We start from the raw sequence: 19,137 nt of genomic DNA on the forward strand, positions 1-19,137 counted from the left end.
TCAACTCAAATTTTAGCACTTTAATGAGATATTCAAACTGCAGAAACTAAAAGCCGACATTGTTTCGAGAGTGCCCAACAGTTTCAGGACGTGAGAGGAACAAGTTGTTGCTCACTTTGTCTTGTGACATTGGAACTCACAAACAAAGGAATTACTGGTATTATAACGGCCACGTATTTCACGTCATGTTGTAAACAAACACATCATGCCGAATACATAGAGCAATCTAGACATTCTAACCTGGTCCCCATTTGGTTTTGCAACTAAACGAGGTCCCTAGTAATATCCTGAGGATTTCCATAATTCAGGATGTGCCTTTGTTGTCAGGAAAACCCTAATCCAGCCTCAGTTCGGCTTGTCCTGAAATTCATGATAACAACACATGCACAGAACAAAAACACCATATGCAAAAACACATTCCCAAAAATGGGAATGTATGAAACAAACACATCTTCAGTTGTTGTAACCCTTAGCAGTAAAGTCAATTCAAAATGTACACCCAAATAAATTCAGAAAGTATTAACAATTTTTGAAAGAGGCCACATCACTTCAGGCATTACCATTGCACACATTAATGAGTCCAGACACACATCTATCCAGATTCTAACACATTCGTTTTAAGAGAGTACACAGATCTTCAGTGTCTTTCAGTACCACTGGCACCACGGTGTCAGTACTGTACAGTTTTCAGTGTCTCACAAATATCAAAACCCCTAGGTGAAAGACCTCAAGATCTTTGCACTCAGCAGCGTCACTATTTAAGTTACTATTTCTCTCCCAATGTCAGTCTGACAGGAGACTGTGAGCAATGACAAACCAATTCATATAATATCATGATATCATTCAGATTCTGGGTCCTTTTCACTAAGGGACAGGTGGACACACCAGTTGGAATATGCATGATAAAGATTTGTTTTGGTTCCATTCACACATCGACTCGGGCCAGCCAGATGTCTCCTACTCCCACGAGCTGGGGCTGCAAACCACTGTTAAACCAGCGTGAATGATCCAATGTGTAAGAACACATTAAACCTCCTTCACACCCACTGGACCAACATGACAGGGCCCTCTGTGCAGATGCTCACTAAATCCTCTAATGCACAGCACTCTGTGGGGGAAGGGGGGGGGGGGGGGCGGCGGATGGGAATGGCACAGCATGGCCTGGAGTCTATACCTCTCAATCGCTCTTTCTAACCTATGTGACTCTGCAGAGGTGGAGTATGGCCAGACTGGCTTTCCTGTGTCTCTTTGAATTTCCCTTTGCTGCATTGCTGTTGACTTCTGGTGCTACTGGTACTGTTATCCATTTGATGTGTGCTGTCTCTAGATAGTGTTGTACATGCATGGTGTTCAATTGTTGCAATAATTCTGATAACAAGCATGTCTGAATGCTTAGCTCCAGTTGTGGCTATGTTATCTTATTAATTTATTTATTTCTTTTGGTGATCTTGAATTTCTGACCACACAATGTTCGATCAACTGTTGAAATAATGACTGATAAGGAAGTAGGATTATAGGAACTTGTATAATGATGAACTCTGTGGCGAACTGGTATGCTGCAGCGAGTATGTTCTCAACAGAGGTTCTAAGCCCACTTCCTTATCAGGCATCATTTCAGCAGTTGGTTCATTGCTGTGGTTGTTTTTCCAGCCTTAAGAATGTAATGTTATGGCAATGGATCAAAACTTACAAAAGCATGATACAGTGTGGTTTTACCAGGAAAAAGGCTAGCTGTTCATCAGAAAGTGGCTTCCGCTGAGAACCTCAGTGGAACATCTGGACAGATAGAGCCCAAATTATGATTGTTGTGTTATGTTGTATTGTGTTGGCGTATATATATAAAAATAAAAAATAATAATACTTATCTAGGAAATGGATGGAATATAAGATAAGCAAATAATAATAACTAGATGTACCGCATATCGGTACAAAATATGACCGCAGCTCAGTCCTAACCATCCTCTCTGCGAAAATAAATCACACTTGTCAATTTGTCTCCATCTCCTATTCCATCCCCTACCCTTGCAACTTTTGTGGATGCTTATGTGCGTGCCTGTGTGTGTGTGTGTGTGGATGTGTGTGTCTGTGTGTGTGTGTGTGTGTGTGTGTGTGTGGATGTGTGTGTCTGTGTGTGTGGATGTGTGTGTGTGCATGCATGTGTGTGTATATCAATTTGTCTCTATCTCCTATAGAGCCTGACCAATGGGATTTTGAAGGCCAATACCAATTTTCAATATAATCACAATGTAAAAATGTTCTCCCATAACAGTTCTAATCAAGGTGGGACATTATGTATTAAAATAGGAGGAACTATGTAGTTTCCTATATGAAAGGCTCTTCATATACAGTAATGTATTTTTAAGAAATAAAAGACTTTAGAATAGAAAAATAGTAAGAATAAAATAGGTCTTTGTTCTGTGATTGCCACAATCTACATTGTGAGCAGTTTATATTATAGAGATAATGACTCTATACACTGTAAAATCTAACACTTGTGTAAACTTGCATTAACCTTGTTTCCTTTACTTTCAGCAACAAATGTGTGCATCTTAATGATTTGAGTAAAGTAACAGTTACTTCCATGTTGAAAAAAGCATGTTACTTCATAATAAGACTGAGGTCAACTTGTCTGAGACAAGTAACCTCAACAGTAACACATTTCTACCATTAGGAGGCGAACTTGCGCGTATTTCTGCAGGGAAGAAGAAGAAGAAGAAGTGGGAGCATGCAAGGAAGACGTTAACTTTACTGTGCTGGAGTGATTTGAATTTTCGCCCTCTCAGTTTGCTCTTCCGAAGAGTCGTTGTTGAAAGCATTCAGAAGATAAAAAATAAACATCAGACCTTTTCCTTTCGGAAGACTTTGTGGTAAGCTGTAAGGATATACATGTTGGTGAACTGTTTTTATTTTGCCCAGGCATGTTTTTGGTTCGAAGGAGCTAACATTAGATCGATGGCCCCCCTTCCCCCCACCACACCACAGATGTTTTGCATTAACAGTTGGATAAATTAATGTGTAACTTTAACTACTAGTAAATTACTGTCCAATTCAAAGTTGGCAGCTAATTTAGAATTTTAAAGCAGGAGGTAGTGAATACAGAATCAAAGTTAAGGTTAGCAGGTTAGAAGATGGTAGTGTAAGCAAGCAGTGGAAATGTAAGCATTGCATTTTTTCGGCAGACAAAAGAGGTCAGTTATTTAAGCATTATCGTCTAAGACATGGCGGGTTTATTCGGCAACAACCAATACCTTGTCTTCATATGGATTGTTTATGCACTTTTCAGTCATATGGGGAGCCCTGCACTGAAGCAGATTTTTTCACACATGTGCGTAGTCATTTGAAATTAACATTCCATGCCCATATGAAGGCTGTGATTTTCATACTAGTGTGTATTCAACATTTAAAGGAGAAGTTCGGTATGATATTGATCTAAAGTGTGTTGAAACATGATACCTTGAACTTTTGTCTCATAGCTCATCTCGGCTTGTCCCCTGCACTCCGAAATCTGGCGCTATTAGCCGATGCTACCAACAGGTTTCCGATGGGGGTGCCTCGGGCATCGGCCTAGCCATGCAAATAAATCACTGGTTTGCACCATTTACGGTAAGTGGTAAGTTTCCATGGATGTAATACAATGCTGAAAATTGCTTGTATGTTTCTAAATCTTTTGTATCATTTCATGCTGATGACATCCTCAAGAGATCAACACAAAGCTTGGATTACTTGCAGCAGCATTACCGTTAATTTATTTTATATTTCAGCAAGGTACAGTTTGGACGCTAATAACTAATTAGTCATATATTTAACTGTTGTCTTTGTGTTTCTATTTGTTTTACAGGTTACTGATGGTGAGGATGTGTGGGCACAAGTCTCCTTAGGGCTATTGACGGTCATTGATGATGACACACTGGTTGATCCAACTCTTATCCACCTGGAGCCAGTGTCTACAGCCATCATCATTGAGGGGAGGCTGGTAATGGATGGTCTCAAAAGTTTGCCTGAGGCACTCTGCATCTTGTTTGGGTTATCATATGCCTTACACCTTGATTACCCCAAGTCAATGAAAAATACATTGAATTTCATTCAAAAGGTGATGCTTGGTTTGGGTCAGAACAAGCTACCACCAAAATGGCAAAGTCTTAAAAATCTTCTGCTGAGATGTTTTCTATTTTTTGAGCTTATATGGTTCTAAACTGAAAGGAGAATTCTGGTGTGATATTGACCTAAAGTGTGTCTCAAAGTGTGTCTCATAGCTCATTTCGGCTTGTCCCCTGCACTCCGAAATCTGGCGCTAGCTAACCGATGCTACCAACAGCTTTTTCAATGGGGGTGCCTCAGCATCGGTCTAGCCAAGCAAATAAATCACTGTTTTACACCATTTACGATGCTCAAAGTATCTCCACACTTAATTGGTAAACTTAATTCTGTGGAAATGCATGGATTCCAGTTGCTGCTACTGGAAGCAACTGGAATACATGCATTTCCACGGAATTATTTTTGGAATCTGATCCCTTATCATACCTGTTCATTCGTACTCGTCGCTCGACTTATCGTGACTAAATTCAAGATGGCTGCGAACGGTAAACTTCCTTAAGGTACTGTCTGTATAAATCGTCTTGTAAATAAACTACCAGTGCTTTTTCCAAGTTCTCAATGTCTCGTTTTAAATGTCAGGGCCCTCGGAAGTCTACCAATGAAGTGTGGAGATATTTTGAGCCTCGTAAATGCTGTGAAACAGTGATTTATTTGCATGGCTAGGCCGATGCCGAGGCAACCCCATTGAAAAAGCTGTTGGTAGCATCGGCTAACTAGTGCCAGATTTCGGAGTGCAGGGGACAAGCCGAGATGAGCTATGAGACATACGTTCATATTCTGCATCATGTTTCAACACACTTTAGGTCAATATCATACCGGAATTCCCCTTTAAGTCTGTGGTGGTAAGTCATTTAGAATTTGGCCCTATAAATTGGTGGCCCGATTAAGTTTTAAGAGATGTTTAAAGGGATATTCCACCATTTTAGGAATTACACTCATTTTTTCCATTTCCCCTTGAGTTAAACGATTGATTTTTACCTTTTTCTCCAGTTCATCCAGCCGTTCTCCGAGTCTGGAGATACTAGTTTTAGCTCCATCCTAGCATAGATCATTGAATCTGACTAGACCATTAGCCTATCACGTTTAAAAGTGACTAAGATTTCCAGGAATTTTCCTATTTAAAACTTGTCTCCTTTCAAGTTAGAAAGTGTAATAAGACCAACGGAAAATTAAACGTGCCGATTTTCTAGGCTGATTTGACATGGAACTATACTCTCATTCCAGCGTAATAATCAAGGAACACCATGGGCACAGCAGCACAATGATATCATGCAGCACCTGAAAATAGTCACTGTAGGCTAACTTCCAGCAACAAAGTTGAGCTGCAGCAGACGAATCGGTTAGTGACTGGATTATTACGCCTGAATGAGAGTATAGTTCCATGTCAAATCAGCCTAGAAAATCTCTACATTTGATTTTCCATTGGTCTTATTACACTTTCTTACTTGAAAGGAGACAAGTTTTAAATAGGAAAATTACCGGGAATCTTAGTCACTTTTAAACGTGATGCTAGCAGGCGAGATGCTAATGGACTAATTCGATTCAATGATCTATGCTAGGCTGCATGGAGCTAAAAGTGGTATCGCCAGTCTCAGAGAACGGCTGGATGAACTGGAGAAAGGTAAAAATCAATTGTTTAACTCAAGGAGAGGTGGAAAATGAGTGTAATTCTCCAAATGGTGGAATATCCCTTTAAGAAGACAGTATTTTTCATGTATTGTGTTAATTTACGTTAGACTACTGTGTTGATTTTTATATGGTACAGGCTACTGAGATACTTAAAGATTTTTATAAAATGTTCAAGGAGAAAAAAGGAAGATGTAGGTTGTTGCTACAGCTAAATTGTGCCATTTAAGACATTTTAAGATGTTTTTTTTTTTTATTAAAACAACACAATTTTGTTGTTTTTACAAGAATAATAAATAATTCAAAGCCGTATTTGTACCTGATGCAGTTGTAAATGTCATTATTTTAGAATAGAGCCAATTTTTATTCAAACTTGTGTATATGAGTAATATTTACTTGCTAAATTGAAGGCAATCGGTTTCCATGGTTTCACCAAGTAAGATTAACTTGCTGTTCAAGTAACTGTTACTACATATTCCAGATATGAGGAATTGGTTGATTAGTTACCTCAACTTCAGAACATGAGTTTTATGAATGAAAACTAAAGTACACTTCACTTCACAATACCTAGGTAGGTTAAAGAGGAATTTGCTGTAGTGTTAATACACTACACTAAGGAATTGCTTGTAAGCTCAGTTTTAGAATCCCAGTCCACTTTAGTCTGATTTTTCAAGGCAATCGGTTTCCATGGTTTTTTTAAGTAAGGTTTACTTATTGGATTTTACAGTGTAGAGATAATGACCCTATCCCTCTATGCAAGCAAATCTTTTTACAAGTATGATCAATTACTTTAGCCTTTGTAGCCTAAACCATGCTCTTCCTTACTTAAAATCACCTTTGGTAAAAATGCAAGAAATTGAAGACTGAATCTAGGGAGTAGTGGATGTTTGGGAATGAATGTTAGCTTCACCAAGGACTGTGAGCACTATTTCGCAATTTAGAAGTGTGCCAGCCCGGTGTTTAGGATGCAACGTAGACAGGTAGCCTATCTATGCCCTGCTGTCGCATTAGCGTTGTGGCTAACTAACTTAGCTCCTGTCAGTATGGTCAGAAAAACTAGGATGACAGTCGAAAGAGACAATTACTGTACAGTGCTGTTATCAATTTGCTCAGAATAACCGCATTTATGGGGGGTCTAATGGGGCAATTGAAAAAATGTAATGTCCGCAACACTGCTTTTGACTCCCAATGATTTAATGCAACGTTTCGACCCTGCTGGGTCTTCTTCAGGCAAATGGTGGACACATTTGGTGAAGGGATATATATGTAGGCCTTACAATCAGCTGACATACCATGTGATGTCGACTGGTATGATTGGGTCTAAGAGACCCACTACTCACTCAATTAAGAGAACACTTACAGGTATTACACAAACCTATACACTTCAAAAAGGGGCTTACAAAAAACAATATCCCCAACGGAGTACATGGCATTGCTATCAACAGAAAAGAAAGAAAAAGAAAAAACAATCAGTGGATAAACAGTTCCATATATACAAGCCTACCCAAACAATGAAAAGACATTGCCCCCACTCTCTATCTTTAAATCAGTGAGCCAAAACCCAGCATTGAGTGCATACTAGACTTGGCTAATATAGTTCTGACCAACAACTTTTTTCGTTTTCAAGATGAGTTCTATATACAAAAGAAAGGCACTGCCATGGGAAGTATAGTATATCTTAAGATGGCTCCTAATTATGCCTGCTTATATATGGGTCTCTTTGAAAACCAATTTGTGCTGCATCAGAGTAATCCATTCTACCCAAAGATCTTATTCTACAAGCGGTTTATAGATTATATTTTTCTGATTTTTGACTGCACAGTAGATGAATTAATGTGTTTCCATGAGTATCTCAATAATGAACATTTGAAATTTACTTTGGAATATGATAAACATCGCATTAGTTTCTTGGACGTTCAGGTACCTATACAAAGAAGGTACGACTCTGAAAACCGATCTGTTTCTCAAGCCTACGGATCGCAATACTATTTTGCATGGGGATAGTTTTCATCCTAGGCCTGGTCAAAAGTCTTCCGATCAGTCAGTTCCACCGTGTGCGCAGAATATGCAGCGATAATACATCCTACTCTGCGCAGGCTGCAGACTTGACAAAAAGATTCCTCAATAGAGGTTATAAACAAGACTGGGTTGATTCGGCCAAAATACGTTTTGATCACACAACACAAGAGGAGTGTCTTCGATCAAAAAAGCGCACCAAAGATCCAAGTAAGTCCCCTCTATGTTGCATAAAATATTCTCCGCTTGTGTCAGAATTCAGAAAAGCTGTCTACAAACACTGGCATATTATTGATTCGGACCCTAAATGAGAGTTTTTCCAGAAAAACCTAAGCTGGTTTTTAAGCGTGCTCCTAACTTAAGAGACCGCCTAGTCAAAAATGTCATACGTCCGCAACCCACGACGTCCTTTATATGTCGGATGGTAACTATAAATGTGGCAGTTGCGCCCAGTGTTCGTACACACATAAATGCAAAAGTTTTAATCATCCACATACTGGCAAGACGTATCCATTCGCGGTGTCATTACATGTTGCACCACACATGTTATTTATTTGATTCGTTGCCCTTGTGGCCTAGCATATGTGGGCAAAACAACGCGAGCGCTTCGGACCAGGATCAGCGAGCACAGGAGCACTATTAGAACAGGGGATGAGCGCAGTCCTGTCGCTGCTCATTTTAAACTAGCCGGGCGCCCTCAGATATATTGGGGTGGAGCGGGTCAATAAACCACCTAGAGGGGGTGATAATGAGAAGAGGTTGCTCCAACGCGAAACCTTTTGGATTCACTTTTTAAATACAATGTCCCCCCATGGTCTTAATGAGGAATTTGATATAAAACCGTTCTTATAGTAGTAGTATATTCTGGTAAAAAAACTGTCTGTATTTACAGGTTTTATAACTGTGGGGCAATGTCTTTTCATTGTTTGGGTAGGCTTGTATATATGGAACTGTTTATCCACTGATTGTTTTTTCTTTTTCTTTCTTTTCTGTTGATAGCAATGCCATGTACTCCGTTGGGGATATTGTTTTTTGTAAGCCCCTTTTTGAAGTGTATAGGTTTGTGTAATACCTGTAAGTGTTCTCTTAATTGAGTGACTAGTGGGTCTCTTAGACCCAATCATACCAGTCGACATCACATGGTATGTCAGCTGATTGTAAGGCCTACATATATATCCCTTCACCAAATGTGTCCACCATTTGCCTGAAGAAGACCCAGCATGGTCGAAACGTTGCATTAAATCATTGGGAGTCAAAAGCAGTGTTGCGGACATTATATTTTTATAGTTTTCTTTTGTCCTGCACCTGCCAGAAGGTGGGACGTGCACACTATAACTGTTTGCTGGGTCTAATGGGGCAACATGCCCACCAAGTTTCATGTGGCCCAGTGTTTTGGTGTCCCAGGAATCTAAATAATAGCAATTAGTAGATAAACTTATCGGAGTGTCTATTTACACCCCTGGTACGAATAGCCTTGGCCACACAGCTGAGATATTCATACCAAAGATTCTATAGCGCTACGCTTTCATACCCTGTGACATAACAACAAAAAGACGTTGCTCACGTGCACAAAAAACATGGCGGACATTCGTTTCGTTCGTAAGGACATTCGTTCGTAAGGACATTCGTAAGTTTACCTGCAAACACTGTTGCCTTGTGGAAGCAGATAGTGCAGTGGTCACAGACAAGGGCTGGCATGCGGGAGACCAGGGTTTGATTCCAATGTGATGTGTATTGGCAAAGTGAGTGTGCATGTGTACCAACGTCTCTGGAGAGAAGGCGCGCAATTTGAACAAGAAATCGGTTCTCAAACGGAAGTTTTGATTGCAACAATTAGCTAGTTATTAGCTAGTTCATGCACCAGGGTGTAAATTGCATGCACTACTATAAACACCAGGGTACGAATAGCATCCACTTCTAACTGTACATTGATACAAACAGCATACCTTATTTAGAGTGTCTATTACACAGCTGAGCTATTCACACCATGTTACGTGACAACAAAAAAAACATGTTGCTTGTTTTTAAAAAAAAAAAAAATATTATTACATTGTGTGATCAATATGCCAGAATAAATGCACAGGGGTGCAAATAGCATACACAGATATTTGTACCAGACGGGGTACTAATAGAACACATTGCTGTGTGCACCGGGGTACGAATAGCATATATTGATATTTGTACCAGACGGGGTACTAATAGAACACATTGCTGTGTGCACCGGGGTACGAATAGCATACATTGATATTTGTACCAGACGGGGTACTAATAGGACACATTGCTGTGTGCACCGGGGTACGAATAGAATTCACTTCTTATTGCACCAGGGTACGAATAGCATACACTGCTAATTGTACCAGGGGTGCAAATAGCCTTACCCATAACTTATTTATGTCTGACTCTAGATGTTGACATTACAAATCAAGCAGCACAATGTAAAATTACAAGCAACACAGTGTTCAAGAACAGTGTGACATGAAGTAACAAATCATGATAAGAAATTAAGTACTCTTGATTTTAAAGGTTCATTAACGAAAGCACTGCCACTTATGTTCCGCCTGTTGTTCATTCACATAAAGACTATCAGTGACAGACTGAAGGAAACTAATTGTTATAAAGGGAAGAGAGAAGGTGAATTAAAACATTAACCTACATTTTAAGAAATTGGGAAATGGTGAATATCCCATGTTAGCCATTCATCAGATAATATCTCATGGACTTGCTATAGACTGTTATCATTGAAAAACAACAAGGAAGGCAGTTTATCCTGAAGAGAGGAGAGGCAAAGGGACCTTCCAATGACGGCTGTGAAGGAAGAGGAGGATAGAGTGAGAGAGTGACCCAGATAGCAGGTCCTGATAATTGATAAAATGGTTTAATGGGGAAGCCAGAGGGAACTCATTTCATGGACCTCTGACTTTAAGCCTTTTGAGCTCCCCCACCACTAGTGGGCAATTGGAGTTTAATGGTTTATGGTTATGTGCAGACTAGGGTTGGGTATCGTTTGGGTTTTATACGATACCGGTGCTAAATCGATACTTTTAAAACGGTGCCGGTGCTGAAACGGTGCCTGAACCGGTACTTTGTTTGTTATTAAAATGTTTTAAATTAAAATGGTCTAAAGCATGAATTGCTTTTTTTTATTGATAAGACAAATTTGAACATGAAATTGAACTGTTATATTCAATTTACTATCAATATCTCATTGCTCCTACGAATAATACATTTAAATGTTAAAATAGCTTGCCATGCATGCACACACAATGGTAAGCTCTGCTTTCAAGTTTACCCAGTGTAGGCGTTTTGCCATAAGGTATGTTAAAACCGCTTGCCATTAAACTGCCAGGTCATGGACAACGGCAAGCTAATCTAACAGGGAACAGGGACTAGCAGTTAATTCAGTGTGTTCCCAAATACTTCAAGAAATGTCATGTCTTAATCCATAACACGCAATAGTTTTGAACATGTTAGGCTATATGTCGGTGTTGAAGTGTTTAGATTCCCAGCGCTAGCCAGGCATTTTAACAGCAACTATGGCTATGCGCTAACCATAGATATATACACTAGATGTCGCCTTGACTACTGCTGTTCATTGGAACGAATGCGTCAATCGAGACGCCATCTTGCTTCAGTGATCCACTCCTCTATAATGCATTAGCGTCAATCTGGGCAAAGATCTAGCGAAAATAAAATCACCATAAATCGTCAAAATCTCAAGCAATTATCTAATTTTTTGGGTTGTTCCAACTGACAGGCATGTATTTATGGTTGAGTCTACAGAAAACTAAGCTTAAGACGATAATAAAGATACATTTTACCCGTCTAGCCCCATAGACTCCCATTCATTCTGCACTAGCTAGCGGCGGCCCCTAGAGGAACAATGAGTAAACTGCAACCAGGTTCGATACAATGAAAGTAAACAGGCTCTTCGTAGACAGGCTCTGGTTGAGGCCACATACCCCTCGTCTCGTTTACTCATGTAAGTTGTAATCTCACCAGAAGTTGCTGTAGATCTGTAGAACATTTACCTCTGCTACTACATAGGCTACGCCAGTCGTTACTTTTATAATTATGGGTCAGTGCCATGGGCAAACGAGATGTAGCTGAATTCATAAATGACAATTAAAGCCATGAGAAAGGTGATTTTCTTACGTTTCAACAACAAAGAAGCCGATCTGCCATCATTGTGAGAAGTTCCCAAATTTGTTGCTAATCGCTAAAAAGGTTTTCTATCGCTGGGGATGGCCAAACGTCGCTAAATAGGTAACGCTGACAATACAGGAGAACTAGTTTAGCGATTCAGATCCCTGTACAAAGATGGCGGCGGTGTTGACGCATGCTGAGAAGCAGAAGGCGACATCTAGTGTATATATCTATGTGCGCTAACAACAGTCAGCTGAGTTTAATTAGCGATAACGTAAGGAGATGGTTTCGTAGCCTCGTTGACAGCTCAGTGACATCAGGTATGTAACCTACATATTTATGTTTTTGCCAGCGAACTTTTAACATGATCTTCATATTCATTGTGATGCTATATGGGCCTCATGCACATGAAAGATTAGGCTAATATCATGCCATTATGTTGTTTAGAACACACCGTGAATAAGTTTTCACCTTACAACTTTGCTGATAACATTTCAGATAAATGCCAGTTAGCGCATTAGCAAGGATATTGTGTAACATATAGGCTACTGTTGATGTTGTTTCATAGCCTTTTGCTTGTGTGTAGTTAGGTCCACTGCTAGATTTTGACAGGAGCTCACGATGTCGCTTTAAAGTAAGCTACTTGGGCTCACGCAAGCTGTCAAACACTGTCCACTGGCCTATGTGGTGCACCCCTCTGGTTATCCAGTGTTTATGTTAGCTATCGATAACTGTGTCTGGATGTGTTGCTATCAGAGCAAGACATTAGAGATGGCGCATGACGATGCGATGTGATGTGATGCCTCGTATAAAAAATTAATTTAAAAAATTAATTAAAAAAATTGCACCGAAATGAGGCACCGAAATCCACGTTGTTATTCGATGCAGTTACTACCGTTTGCGTCGGCACCGGTGCCATATTAGAACCGGTGCCCAACCCTAGTGCAGACTATAAAACAGTGCACAGGTAGGCCATGCCTTGAAGTTCATTAATGTGGTATTTTTTTAGATCTTTTATTTTCTTTTTGTTTTTTTGGTACAAGCTCAGTATTGTTGACTCAGGACAAGTAGTACAATTGAAGAAAGTCAAGCATTTTCAGGACCTGTGTCAAAATGTTTATCCTTTTTTCTGTCCCTCAAGAGCATCCTTTGAAATGCTGGTAATTATGTTTGTTTCCTGATAGTGTCTCCTAAGACATAATGGAGCCCCTAAGGGGCTGGGCCCAGTCTCTGTTGGGCATTGTCTTTCACCACCCCTGCCTGGTCATCCTGTGAGACCTTTCCTTCGATCCCAACAAGGCCATGCAAAAAAATTTTATGGGGTGATGAAAGCCTGCGGTGGGCCGTTTCCATGGTAGTGAAGACCTCCAACCAAGCCATTCAGCAAAGTCTCTGTGTGTGTGTGTGTGTGTGTGTTCTTGTGCGTGTGCGTGCGGGTAATCTTCCAGCTGGGGACACGGATGGGGTGCATCCTGTGCTGCCCAGGAAACAACAAAGAGTTAAAAAGCTCCATTGACGAAGGAGAGTGCCTGTAAAAACAACAATATGTCTGAGATCTGAGTAGAGTGTGACAAGCCACACAAGCAAACCTCCACAAAATGGACAGTCTGCCACTGGTGACATCCTGTCTGCTGCTACTGGATGTCAGGCAGCTGTATGGACACTTCCCATCCTGCGCACAAAGGCCCACCCTATACCACTGGCATGTCATCAGATACCGTCTCTGAAGTGACTCAGTCAGCCAAAATTCTGAATTCTATACTTTTTCACTGGAAAAGGACGTCGGCATGAAGCCTCTCTCAAACGGGTGTGTCAATTCAGATTTCAGTTACACAATTGTGCAACTGCTCAGAAAATATGACCTGCCCAATGGTGAAGCAAGACTTACTCATGCAGTATTTCATTCTAAGTTAAAATGCACAATTAAAATGGGGAAATCATAGGCAGTGTACACCTCACTCAGCAGAAGCTCATATCCATAATTTTTTTACCATTTAGTTTATAAGTGTCAGGTATTTATTTATTTTCTTTTTTGCTTTCACCTCATTATCAGTTAGGGTTTCTTTGATAGCAACAGTTTATAAAACATAAGTCATCAATTTTTAAATTCTGATGAGTGCTTTCAGAAACCTTAGCCTACTCTAAGTCCACTCGCAATGTGGTTGTGGATGTCAGCTAAGCACAATACTGTTCAAGAACATTGTCATGGCTACTTCCTGTTCTAAGCAAGCACATAAGGAGGTTTAAACAAGGAGGTTTTGTAAACAAATGATTTATCATCGAGGGGGTTTGAACCACTAAATGAGACCAACTAAGCAGTACACTTTAAACAGCTTTTTTTTTAATACACCAGCTGATTTTTGTGTTCTCCTTTAAGGATAACGCTCATTCATGAATTACTAGAGACACTCCAGCACATGACAGGAACACCATTGTTTAAATCACTGAACTGGAGTCTATGTGTGTGTGTCCTATAATACTGTGTTGTGCATGGGTGACAGACCTTGGGCTATTTAACTGCAACAGAACAATTTCTGCCTGTTTAAGTGGCAGTTAGAATCTCCCAGCTGCCAAAATCTTGTGCAAAAAGCACCTCCATGAATTTCTCATCGGCAAGTGATATTCAGTGACAAACAGCGTAAGCCTGCATGCGTTAGCCGTGTCTACAGACTGGGTGAATGTGTGTGCTGATGGGTATGTATTATGTAAGCGAGCTGGCAGTGAAGTGGAGAGCAGTGCTGAACGGAGCTCTCATTAGTGTCTGGCCTCATGATAGTTATTTGGAACCTAATGTCTCTGTGGTTCAGAGCTGAATGGAATCCTTTGAGACCAATTGGAACACTTTAACGCTCATTGTATTTATCAGTCCCCATGCGCTCAACGTTACACGGTGGCTATAGCAAGAAAGACATGACCATGCTCAGACATACTGGCCAGTCCACCTACAGTATGAATCTATTTATAGACATCAGTGGTCTGTCATTTCCAGTTTATGTCACTCAAAATGTAATACAAGCTTAAAGTTTTTCGTTTTAATAGTTTACTGGTCTATAGTATTTCAGTGATCCAAATGATAAATTGTTCTCGTTACAGGTTCCTGGCTCTGTGCATTGATGTTGCCCACTCACTTACCCACTGGTTTCATGAAGTAATGAGATAAATATGAAATTAGATCATTAGAACAAAACTACATTAAAATGAGTTTGTCTGTCAAACATTGTTTAATGGGTCACTGTCAGCACCCTAAAAATCCAAAGTCAACCCAAGCTTGAGCTTTGCTTAAAGAGGAGTTTGATACTGTCTTTGGTACTGCTGCTCTGCTACGCTGGGCAGGCTTGTGGATGTCCACCTTTGATCTTTTGGCAGAGGCCATATGAAAGTGATCTGTGTTCAGGTCAGTGACACATATGTAGGGGTATCCTCATCTTCAAATCTTTCATCTCATAAAAGTTCCATGTAGGCACAGACCGTGGAACACATCAGAAGAAGGTGGTTGTGGGGGGCAAATAATTCAAACCCACCGAACCAATACATACGTGAACAAAGGTATGTATTAAATACATATAGGAATCTGCAAATAGATGTAGGCACTGTGTGTTGTAATGGAGAATAGTCAGTGAAATATCCACTTTTTTGTATGTGATTTATGTCTATTACCAAGGGAATCTGCCAACATGCCCAAGTGGAAATGTAAACTAAGAAAAATCTGCAGCAGCGCTCCAGCCATGCTAACTTAAACAGTCCGTCCCTGGGTAGGCCACAGCTGAGGAGAAGGGAGAGGGAGATCCCCACTCGGGCTAAAAGCCGGACAGAGCAGCACCACAGTCTGAGGTCCACATTTCACCATCTGTTTCAGACATTATGTCTTCCCTATGTGCGCGTCAGCCTCGTGTGTACAAGCAGACCGCACTTGAATAGCAGCACATTCTGTCTGACATGGCTGGGATGTTGTGTGAAATACAAATAAAAACAGAATGTGATAATATACAAGTCTCGTAAACCCATATTTAGCATCAAAAAGGACCACAAATGTTGAAAATGAAAATGTTGACTATTTCATGGAAAATATATGAATAATTCTAAATTTGATGCCAGCAACGTTTCCAAAAAAGGTTGGGACAGGGGTATGTTTAGCACTGTGCTGCTTCACCTCTTCATTTAACAAAATTCCTTTAAAAAAAAAGGAATTGAGGAGACAGCTGAGTTTTGAGAATGAAATGTTTTGATGAGTTGCTTATCAGTATGGGCAGTATGGACTTTTTGCAGGTAAATATGAGTTCAAGAGATTTGCAGATTATTACATTCTGTTTTTATTAGTAATTTACACAACATCCCAACTTTTTCTGATTTGGGGTTGTATTTGGTATTTGGGCATATGTATGAAAACAATGCATGTCTGTTTTGTGGTGAAATAATCTCACCTTTCCACCCAAAGTGTAATCCAAACTAACCGAATCAAAATTCAGAGTACCATGCCAAAAGCAACCATAAGTTTTGTTTGCCTTTCAAATGTCTTACTTTCATGTTATCTACTTCCCTTGACCTGCCAGGCTATTAGACTATCTGTCATAGCCTATTTACACATAGTTGTTGAACTACTGTTATACATTATCCCTGCTTGTTGAACTTATCATGTATTGTATAATTTCATGATAAATTACATTTTTAAATGGAAGTTTGGGAAGAGTATGACTACTTTTGCCACACCTACAGCGTCACTCTTATTAGGTAATTTATTCCCAGCATGTTCATGCTGCAACATTTGGTTTGATCATTCACTTTCAGCCCACCACCTCCCCTCACGCCTCCCATCTTCCTAGATTAGGAATAGCATAGGGGTGTACGCATGGATGCTTGACTCCTGCCTGCAAAGCACTCCATGACCCTGGCTAAAGCTTAACCCCTTGCTTAACACGCTTTCCGCTTGCTTCTCTTTTTTGCAACTTTGGAATGTGAACTTGTGAACTAACATTGTTATTGGTTGACTCCATTCAACTGTGCTTGTGATGGAATCATACTGTTCAGTTGTGGGCCCTGCAAATGATGTGAGAGGATGATGGCGAGTGGTGATGAGTGCTGTAGTGAAAACATACAAAATTCTTTGTAATAAGGCAAGGCACAGCATGCGCTTTCTGTGGACTGTATAATAATAACTTCATATAGCTTGACTTACACCACGTTTTTGTGTGTTGTGGTGGCAAAGCATGTTTCAACGCTATCATGTGTTTCTCTGGCAAAGCATGTTCATAATCCAGTTTTGAGATCCTAGCAAATTCCTGCATGGCATCCCATTCAAGGCTCACATTGCATCCCAATTTGTTCGACAAAGAAACCTTTTTGCCTTTACTTTGTTCATGGTAATGCAGTAAAAAGAGAGAGAATCATCGGACTAGTGCACACACAGACTAACACGCAAACTCGGGTCAAGTCAGGTCAGATCAGTACGTGTCACAGATATGGAGCGCAGAAAGGTCATTTTTCATCACTAAATAAAAAAAGGGTAAGGCTATTTGCACCCCTGGTACAATTAGCAGTGTATGCTATTCGTACCCTGGTGCAATAAGAAGTGAATTCTATTCGTATCCCGGTGCAAACAGCAATGTGTTCTATTAGTACCCCGTCTGGTACAAATATCAATGAATGCTATTCGTACCCCGGTGCACACAGCAATGTGTTTTTTTAAAAACAAGCAAAATATTTTTTGTTGTTGTTACGTAACAGGGTGTGAATAGCTCAGCTGTGTAATAGACTCTCTGAATAAGGTATGCTGTTTGCATCAATGTACAGTTTAGAAGTGGATGCTATTCGTACCCTGGTGTTTATAGTACTGTATGCTATTTACACCCTGGTGCATGAACTAGCTAATTGTTGCAATCAAAACTTCCGTTTGAGAACCGATTTCTTGTTCAAATTGCACGCCTTCTCTCCAGAGACGTTGGTACACATGCACACTCACTCTGCCAAAACGCATCACACAGGAATTGAACCCCAATCTCCCACATGTTAACCCTTGTCTGTGACCACTGCACTATCTTCTTCCACAAGCAACTGGTGTTGGCAGCTTGCTGTGGTGAGATGTAAGAATTGTATAATACGCTTTTTGTCTTTGTATTATTTAAAAATCTAAATGCAAGTATTAAAATATGAAATGGTGGCAGATCTGGGTAACCTAGGCTGTGCTGAGTAATTGGTTCAGTCATGTGTTGAAGTGGTGTAGTTTTAAAATGAAATGTCAATTTCAGGATGAATATGACTGAAAGGTGTGTTTTGTATCAACAGATTCTATCATGCTATCATGATTCGGTCTTATTTAAGCTTATTTTAACTGCCTGTTAATTGATATCAACAATCTTGATACAGGACCTATAATAAACAGCCCAATAAAATAAGATGACACTACTGCATTGTTTCCATGAATGTATTTCACACTGTAAACCCCAACAGGTTCAATGAACTCAAAATATTTGATGAAACTGATTACCTCAAAATATTTAGCTACAGCGGGGAAAACTAGATGTACCGCGTAGCGGTACAAAATATGACCGCCGCTCAGTCCTGCACATCCATTCCGCGAAAATAAATCATATTAATGAATTTGTCTCCATCTTCTACTCCATCCCCCACTCTTGAAACTTTTGTGTATGCTTGTTTGGAATGTGTGTTTGCACACATTCCGCACACAAAGTAGCCTACTGGCGCTGCAAAGGTGAATAGATTTGTTTCTGGGCCAAAAAATCTGTAACATTGTTATAAAACCTTTAAAATCTCTAAACAATCACAAGTAGGGCAGTTCATCATAGTCCATCCATTGCAACTGGACTGATGAAAGGTACACCTGTAGGCTACATTGTATTTGGGAAAAGCAGAAGGTAGCAGCATAATGTATTTATTTATTTATTATTAAACTAAAACAATCCCTGTCAGTTCCATGCAGTTTTCAACAGCTATCAAGAAGAGAGGTCATGTCATGGATTTTTGTGAATGTTTCTTCTTCTACATATGCATAGGTTTAGTCATCTAGTTCAAATTATATTCAGCTTTATTGTCAATGCACAAATTAAATACCAGTAGTCTAAAACAAAATGCCGTTTTACCCAGTGGTGCAAATAACTGACATGTCCAAAAGGGCCTTCATGAAATGCGTTGCGAGACTGTTCATACACATTTTAACGGGCAAAGTTGAAGAGCTACTCTCCGTTATTGTTTGTGCAAATAATATGCTGATTCATGTTCCCTTGCATTTTGCAACCATGAGGT

At 39.9% G+C, this 19,137-nt stretch overlaps 1 long non-coding RNA gene across 1 annotated transcript; it reads left to right on the top strand.

Annotated features, from left to right (window-relative positions):
- Positions 1-2,741: 2,741 nt before the first annotated feature.
- Positions 2,742-5,111, top strand: LOC143134998 (uncharacterized). Its single transcript, XR_012988757.1, has 3 exons — positions 2,742-2,867; positions 3,474-3,603; positions 3,839-5,111. It is a non-coding gene; the product is annotated as an uncharacterized LOC143134998 (long non-coding RNA).
- The last annotated feature ends 14,026 nt before the right edge of the window (positions 5,112-19,137 follow it).

Source organism: Alosa pseudoharengus, unplaced genomic scaffold (genome assembly GCF_046254945.1).
Source record: "Alosa pseudoharengus isolate Yale_2024_CS ecotype anadromous, Long Island Sound unplaced genomic scaffold, YU_APseudo_1.1 YU_APseudo_1.1_scf_2, whole genome shotgun sequence".
NCBI lineage: Eukaryota > Metazoa > Chordata > Actinopteri > Clupeiformes > Clupeidae > Alosa > Alosa pseudoharengus.